The following is an 8961-nucleotide window of genomic DNA, read 5'->3' on the forward strand; positions in this document are numbered from 1 at the left end:
AACGGACCTCGGCCTCGGCCTGCGCTGCACACAAAGCCGCTGGACCTCCCGAGGAGGGGCAGGGGCCCCCCAAAAACTTTTCCGCGCCCATGTGCCCCCCCACCCCAGCCCCCTCAGAAATGCCATTTGCCCCTTGAGGTGGGGGCCGGGGGGAAGTTTGGGGAGATATTGTATGGGACGCAAAGGGTTAAGGGGGACTGTTTTACCCCCTCCCCACCCACCCCCAAAATAAAATCAGATTGCTCTTTTTAAATAAAAGTTTTGAAGAGAGGCCTTATGGAGGAAGGGGACCCCTGCTCTACCTCCACCCAGGAAATGGTACCTTTGAAGAAGGGGTCCTCCTTCCCACCAGAGGGGTTCAGGGGACTCTTTCTAGCCCCCCTCGCCTGGCAAGACGGATTTTAAAAATAAATATTTGAGGAGCGGCTTGTATGTGAAGCAACTATTTTTACCTACCCCTGCCAAAGAATTTTTTTTAATCATTTATTTTTTTCAAAAGCTTGGAAAATTGGCTCTATTAGAACAGTAGAGGTTGAAGGTTAATGAGAGGTCAGCCCCTCCTCCCATTACTACCAATCCTGTGGATTTAGAAAAGAACAAATTTTTAAAACTACTAAAATGGAGGGCTATTTTTTCCCAACATCCTAACCAAATCTTATTTATTTATTTATTTAATTTTAGGAACTCCTTCCTATGACTTTGGGAGATTTTTAAAGGTTGGGTTTTTTTGGTTTGTTTTTCCTGTTCTCCCACCTCCCTGAAAAACTTTTTTTTTCTTTTTGAAATTAAAAGTGTGAAGGCCCTGCCCTACAAGGAGATGAGTGATTGCTGCAATCTTCATACATCTCCAATTTTAGAATAAAAAGTTAAAGAATTGTCATCTACAAGATGAAATGAACCAACAATCTATCTTCATTCCTCCCCAAGAGAAACTATGAAGGCAGCTTTTCAAAAAATAACAATATTGGAAACGAACTATAACAGGTGCCTTTATTCTGCCCCATATTTAAAAACCAAATGTATTGGGTATTTTTTTTAATGTTTCAAGATCAGTAAGAGACCAAAGAATTAAAGAATACCCCCTACCATTCCCCCCCAAAAGTTATTGTTTTCTAAATACCCTCTCTCCCTGAGGAGTTAATCTGTGAGAATTTGACATTCTGCGGGAGGAATAAAATTAAGAAACACAATAACATAGACACAGACACACACACACACAGACGCACACACACACGAAGTTAAGAGGAATCTTCTAGCCACTTCCAAGCCTTCAAAAGTTAGCGATTCATTAAAATAAAAAGTGGCCATTTCTCTTCCTGCCAGCCTGGCCAGTATGTTCCTGGCAGAGATTTGGTCAGCCCTGCCAAAGCTGCTGTGGATCAGTCATGGAAGGAAGGCAGCAGCCTGAGGAGCCTGGCAGAGCTGCAGCCCCCTGGGCATATTTGCTGCCAGGTAGCCCCCTCTACTACCTGCCTGCCCCTTAGCCACTGGGTGGCTGGGTCTTGGTTCCTAGAGAGATGCCTTAAGATTCTTGTTTCCCTGGCTTGGTCCATGGGTGATGGTTTCTGGGCATGCCCTTGACTTAAAGCCAGGCCTCCTCCTCTGCCCAAGCCAAGCCTGAAGTCTGGTGTAGAAAAGAACTGGACCCAACATAGCATGGTGGCTCTGTTACCATCGCCCAGAGCTGCCAGGGTGTCAGGCCAACTGGACTGCAGTTAGTATGTGCCAGGCACCAGCTTGCCCCAGCCCTTCTCAAACTTGACCTCTTCTAGAAAATAATTGAATTTGTAATTCATTTGGTCCAGGTTTGGGCCAGTGAGTTTATAGTTCCAGCAAGTTCCCAAGTGATGCTAATTGATGCTTGCCTAAGAGCTACCTTTCAGAAGCCATTGCAATGAAATGCCAAGAGCAAGTATAGAAGTGCAGGAGGAAGAGGAAGAGCCCAACAGAGCACTCATAGCTCGTGTCTACAATCCTAGCTACTTAGGAGGGCTGCCATCTCTGAGATCTGAGGATCAAAGTTCAGAACCAGCCCAGGGAGACAAATCAGAGAAACTCTCATCTCCAATTAACAAGCAAGAATCCGCAAGTGTATGTGTGGCTCAAGTAGTAGAGCTCCAGCCAGGAGGGGAGAAAAAGCTGCAGACAGTCAGCGAAGATTCCAGGAGGAGTAACACCCGCTTCCAGGCCTGTAGTAGCATCCTTCCTCTCTGGATCTCAAGCCGACAAGGTCTGTCTAGAGCAGTAATGAGGTCCTCAGACCTGAGTGCATTTAAGGGAGGAGAAAAAACTATAGCTTTTTACTAGTTTCTCAAAAGGCCTCACTGCCCCTCCCCCAACCTGGGCTGATGAGTGGCTTGTCTCCAGGCAGCTCTGGCCTGTGAAATCCTGTGGTCTTTCTCAGCCCTCTCTCCCTGGAACCACTGGACACCCTCTCCACCTCCCCACCACCCACAAGACAGACTCCTAGAGCATCCAGCCCCTCTGTAGATCTCAATCTCCGTCCCACACGTCCTAACCCGTGGAGGGGGTGTCTTTCCTCCACTGTGCCCAGCTCGGCCATGAGGATATGCTAAAGACAACAGCTGAACTTGGTGTCTTCCTGACAAAATCCAACTTATAATTGAACTCACAAACCACAGCAGAAACTGTGCAGTCATCCAGAGCTGATCGATCTCTTTTTAGAGTATTAACTAAGGGTAGATCCACAGAGAGCAAGGATCTTAACAGAACTTTTAGAATGTGGTAAGCATCCACCCAAGAAAGGGGCTAGGTGGCCTCTTGAGGTGGTCTATTGGTGCCCTGGGGTCTTCCTGGAGCTTCTCAACTGTAAGGACAGCAAGACCAGCCTGGTAAAGGGAACAAATCACGACCCATGGAGAGCTTCAAGCAGGGACCCTGAGAACTATCAGAAGAATGCTGAAGAAGGCTGAATTTTACAGGCAGAGTGGCCAAGGTTCTTTGTGAAAATTCAGGGTTCAAGAAAAGACCTGCACAGTGCTGGGTACATACTGGCAGAATGGCCATTGAAAGCCAAAGCTCCCACTGGTGAACATGCAGTCCAATAGGGACCTCTGAAAGCTCTCCCATCTCTGAAGTGCCGTGGTCGAACTTGATTTGCCTGAAATAGCCAAATTCAGAAAGCAGGTGACCTTTCTACACATCCAGCCTATTTTTCCCAGAACACTGGCACAGCATCATAATTAAGAGCCCAGAGAGGCACCCCCCACCACCACCACCACTACTGTCAACCATGGCCTGCCTCACCTTTGTGGTCATAATTCTTCTCATCTTCAAAATGACACTGACAATACCACTTGTCTCAGGGGTGTTCTGAGGATTGTAAGTGTCTAGAAAGTGTGCCTAGCCTAGAGAGGGTGCCCCACATGTCAGAGCCAGTGGGAGTCTCATCTCCATCCTGTCTGGCTGTGTGTTCCTGGCCTCCTGCCTCAATCTCTGGGCTTTCAATTCTGTCTCAGAAAAAATTGGATTCTTAAACTTGTACCAGCCCTCTCTAAGTTGCAATCAGTAAAAACAAAACCACACTAACAAAAAGTATGTATGTAAATAAATACGTTTTTAAAGGAAGATGTTATTTCATTAAATTGGAGAGAGGCCTCCTGATCCCCAAATCAGGAAATGAGAGGAAGCTTGGAGCCAAAAGCATTTCAGGAACTGAGCTTGCTTTCTCTCTCAAGGCTGCAAGCCTGCTAACACCTCAGTATCTTCTATTACCACTTCCTCTCCTTCCCTGCCTCTTCTTCCCCCTCCTCCTCATGCACCCCTCCTCCTCTCTTTCCTTCCTCCCTCTTCTCCTCTCCCTTGTCCTCCTCTCCTCCCCTCCCTGTCTTCCTTTCTCCCACCTACTCCTCCTCCTCCTTTATCTTCTTTCCTCTCTTTCTTTCTCTCATAGTATTTTCTTCTCTTGGCACACAGTCAAATTTATTGTCCAAAGTCCTACTAGTGCCAACAGGTACTGACTGGTGCTTCCTGGCATCCATCCAAACTCTCAAGAAAGACTGTGATTGGCCAAGCCTGGGTCAGGTGCCACAAGGATCATTTGTGGCCAAGAGGAGTGGATTGTTCCAGGCAAGAAGGCAGGGCCCAGAGCCTCCTCACATTGCCCAGATCCTGCTAAGACAGTTCCCCTAGGGAAGGAAGGGGTGTGGTGCTGGGCACCACTCAGACTCTTCCAACTGTACCTCCCTGTAGGCCACGAAGACTCACTGAGATACTGAGCCCAGAGCTGACCCCAAAGCTCCCTCCAAAGCGTCTCTTCTGCTGGCCTCTGATGACATTTGGGAAAGCGTGTTGAGGAGGCTAGGGCTTTGTGGAGGGGCTAAGGGGCAGATGTCAAGTTCTTATGATACCCAGTCAGTGTTGGGAAATGAGGCCTTGGATCTCAAATATCAATTAGAGTCTTGGCTAAAACCTGGTGGGTGTACCTCGGTGAAGAAGATACCATTAAAGAGAAACAGAGGCTGTGATGTATAGAACAGAATAAAGGCAAGGATCTTGGGAACAGTGCCTTCTCTGAGTTGAGTGGCTTTAAGCCTGAAAACTTCAACAGTTACTTTTTACCAACCCAGCCTGGGCCACGGGGGTTCCCAAGTCTCTCACAGTGGGAGAGAAGCTTGTAATCCAAACTTATAAATTCCTAGGCAATTTGTACAACAAATTGGTGTTTTCTCCTTGATGGACGTCTTGGTAAGCAGAGGAGTACACTCATCCCCCATTTTAAGGATGATGAATTTGAGGGTCAAGTGCTTTGGTCAAACCAGGACATAGCCCAGGTTAACTCCTGTGCCATTCCAAATGAACAGATTCCTTCAGCCATCTTGCATTTGTTCAGAATTTTTTTCTCCTATTTCTTCTTTTCATTTCTCTCCCTCCCCATCTCTACAAAGAAAGAGGTTGAGAAAGAGCTACAACTCAACCAGCAACAATTTCTTGTTTGAGAGGTGCCATGGGGAAGTGTCAAGAAAAGCAGATACCTGAGGCTTTGCTGCTTCCAGGGAGGTAAGTTCAGATGGAAATATCAGAGGAAATGACCACCCAGGACAGACATCAGCAAATGGAAATGTCAGGGTCAAACTGATGGGCCAGGACAGGAACATGCAGCAAAGCCAAGTCTGAATCCTGTCCTTGGATTCAGCAGCAAATCTGGAACATGTGTCCATAACGCACAGTGTGTCTCTCACGGAGCCTGCCATCCCATGTAGCCCCAAGAAGGCCAACCATCCTGAAGAAGGTCTCTGGTCTCCACAGTTGAACTTGTGTAGGAATTTCTCCTTGGTACTCAATACAACTGGCTTGGGTCATCACTATGGCTTTAACCCTGATTTTAGTTCTACTGGATGATGACAGGGACGGGTCCCTGGTCTACCTTGTGTACTCCCTTGCCCTCTGGATGTCGCCAAAGAAGAAGACTTCCATCTGTTCTTTCTGTTCCAAGACACACACTTGGAAGTAGAACGGGCTCATATTGGGCTTGACATGGGGCCACACTAGGATCAAATCCCAGCTCAGCACGTTTCTAGCTAAAGGAGCTTGGTAAATTATATCATCATCTCTGCTCCATAGCTTCCTTCACTGTTAAACAGGAAAAGTAATGCGTGCGTGCATGTGTGAGTGTTTTATGTGAGTGTTAGGACAAACAGTATAAATCAGCACATAGTAAGTAGCCTGGAAATTACCAATGATGATGATGATGATGGTATCATCATGACATTTCACTGGTGTTTATATGCATCCAGTGGGAGGGGCACACCTTAGTCATGGAACCTTTCAGCTGTGTTCCTCAGTTCTGCCCCTGTACAATGAGGAGAGGGGGTGATGGGACAGACAGACCACATATGCCTCCTCAGGACATGTACCAAGAAGAACAATACACTTATCTACAATGCCTGCCTCAAACACGCAAGGCCAATCTAGTCATGAGGACACATCAACACAAATCCATACGCCCAAGTCTACCGGAACATCAAATGCTATGAAAGTTAAGATGGAGCCATTGTCCTGCAATAGAGAGGGCTTCATAAGTTAACCAAAGCAATGACATCATCACAGCTCCTAATGTGACCCTGCCTCACTGGTTTTGGTTCCTGGACCAGGATGAAAGGTATTTTTGACGCTTGAATGTGGTTAATAGTATATTAGGTGATATTTTATTTGTGATGAATTTTTGAGTTGATTGTTATTTTTCAGATTGCAGAAGATGATGCTTTTGTCCTTAGAAAGTCAGGCATTGGTGGTTCATGGTTCATGCCTGTAATTCTTGCTACTCAGGTGGCTGAGATCTGAAGATCATGGTTCAGAGCCAACCCAAGCAGACTAATCTTCAAAACTCTTATCTTCAATCAACCAGAAAAAAAAAATAGCAGGAGCATAAGTCCCAGAGTTCAGGCCTCCTGCCCCATCCCCAATAAAAAGAAAGTACAGATTTTTGCTATAAAAGTATCTGTAGCTGTCAAATAGCTCAGAGATAAAGAATTATAAGCCTGAGAGTGTGGCCTGGCCTGACATGTGACCCTGGAATCAATACCCTCTACAAAACATTTAAAAGAAAGTATAAATATATATAATATATATAAATATATATAAATATATATAAATATATATAATATATATAATAAATATATATAAATATATATATGTATGATAAATGTGAATATATGTCTATATGTATATATATGAGCATCTCTCTATATATGCATATCTTTCCATGCATGTAAATGATAAACTGTTAGTGACTGCATATTAACAATTAGCAATTTGAATAGAGGAGGCAAGAATTCTTTGTACTATTCTTACGTCTTTTCTATGAATTTAACATTATTGCAAAATAAAAAGTTAAGAAAAGTAAAATATCTGAAATGTTAGAGAACACAAGAAACCTACACTGAACATAGCTAGGATTACAGGCATGAACCACTAGTTCCTGGCTGAAGAAGGAACAGTTTGAAAGATACTTTGATAAAGGCAGAATTAAGCCAACCATGGAGACACATACTTGTAATCCCTTCAAGTCTGGAAGATGAGGCAGAAAAATCACAAGTTCAATATTCTACGTCAAAAAACAAAATAAGGTGCTGATGGCTCATGTCTGTAATCCTAACTATTCATAAGGCTGAGATCTGAGGATCTTGGTTTGAAGGTAGCCTGAGTAGATAAATCTGAGAGGCTCTTATCTCTAACCAGCAAAAAGCCAGAAGTGGAGGTGTTGCTCAAGTGTAGAGTACCAGCTGTGAGCAAAAAATCCAAGTGAGAGTATGAGTGCCCCAGTTCAAGCCCCAGCATGGTGCTGGGAAAGTGGTTCAGTGGTAGAGTGCTTGCCTTTCATGCATGAAGCCCTGGGTTTGATTCCTCAGCATCACATAAGCAGAAAAAGCTGGAAGTGGCACTGTGGGTCAAATGGTAAAATGTTCACTTTGAGCTGAAGAGCTCAGGGAGAGCACTCAGGCCCAGAGTTCATGAGCCATCAGCACCTTATTTTGTTTTTTGACGTAGAATATTGAACTTGTGATTTTTCTGCCTCATCTTCCAGACTTGAAGGGATTACAAGTATGTGTCCCCATGGTTGGCTTAATTCTGCCTTTATCAAAGTATCTTTCAAACTGTTCCTTCTTCAGCCAGGAACTAGTGGTTCATGCCTGTAATCCTAGCTATGTTCAGTGTAGGTTTCTTGTGTTCTCTAACATTTCAGATATTTTACTTTTCTTAACTTTTTATTTTGCAATAATGTTAAATTCATAGAAAAGATGTAAGAATAGGGGCTGGGGGTTTAGCCCAGCGGAAGGGCGCCCGCCTGGCGCACGCAAGGCCCTGGGTTCGGTTCTCAGCCCTGGCTAAAAAAAAAAAAGAAAAGATGTAAGAATAGTACAAAAAATTCTTGCCTCCTCGATTCAAATTGCTAATTGTTAATATGCAGTCACTAACAGTTTATCATTTATATGTAACAGAGAAAAAAGCCCCAGTACTGGCATGAAATAAGTAAATAAGTAGGGAAATAAGTAAATAAATGGGATCATTAAATAAATGTATAAATACATAAACAAATAGACCAAATAAAATGTATATGCATTATAAACAAATATATATATATATGATTATTCTGTGTTGGTTAATCCTGTGTTGGTTTCATCCAGTGTCCTCTGAGAAAAAAAAAAAACCATACACTATATTTAGCAAACTTAAAGGAACAAGGTAAGCTATAGTCACCTTTTGTTCTTTAGGAACTTGACAGCATTATAGGCTCTAATTCTGCACAACTCCGTGAATCCCTCTTTCATGTGATTTGGCAGTTCTTGCAATAAGAATATGGGGGTCTATGCCCTTAATTTTTTTAGTCTGAGTTTAGCCTTGTGAGCTACTTTAACCAAGGAATGTCAGGAAAATTTGCTAACAAGGGTTTTAAAAATGTTTCTATGACTGAACTTGTGGTTGCTTTTGCACTCAAAGCTTCATCATGAGACTAAATACAAGCAGTTTTCTAAGAGAATAGAAGAGAAAAGTAAAGGAAGGATCACTTTCCCCAGCTGGCTACCAGAGAGATGAGCACCCAGCCAACAGCCAGCCACTCTGAGTGATTGAGAGAGGGAACTCAGAGGAAACTGTGAAGGAAGTATACAGACTGAATCCTCAGACCACAGACTTATTAGTAAAATGTGCATGTTGCTGTGTGTGACTGGGTTTGGGGGTGGTTTGTTATGCAACATTATTGTGGTAATAGATAACTAGCCCATATTCTCTTCTGCCAATTGGCTATAGTTTCTACATCTGTCAAAGAATGAGGAGGTAGTCAATTTCAGAGTTGTATGAGAATTAAATCACAGTTAGTCAGGTCTAGCATCTGGCAGTTGTAATTTAAAGGTACATTCTTCTCTTCCATCTTTAGGTTACTAGGATACTTCTCCCTCTCCCCTTACTCTGGTGATAACCTCTCAGTTAATCTTCATTATC

At 43.7% G+C, this 8961-nt stretch overlaps 1 protein-coding gene across 1 annotated transcript in view; it reads right to left on the bottom strand.

Annotated features, from left to right (window-relative positions):
• Znf618 (zinc finger protein 618) overlaps window positions 1–387 on the bottom strand; it is a 152887-nt gene extending 152500 nt beyond the window's left edge. Inside the window, exon 1 of the mRNA XM_013030126.1 lies at window positions 323–387. The gene's annotated coding sequence lies outside the window, so the exon portion shown is untranslated. The remainder of the gene's footprint in view (window positions 1–322) is intronic.
• Window positions 388–8961: the final 8574 nt, after the last annotated feature.

Source organism: Dipodomys ordii, unplaced genomic scaffold, assembly GCF_000151885.1.
Source record: "Dipodomys ordii isolate 6190 unplaced genomic scaffold, Dord_2.0 Scaffold127, whole genome shotgun sequence".
Classification (NCBI taxonomy): domain Eukaryota; kingdom Metazoa; phylum Chordata; class Mammalia; order Rodentia; family Heteromyidae; genus Dipodomys; species Dipodomys ordii.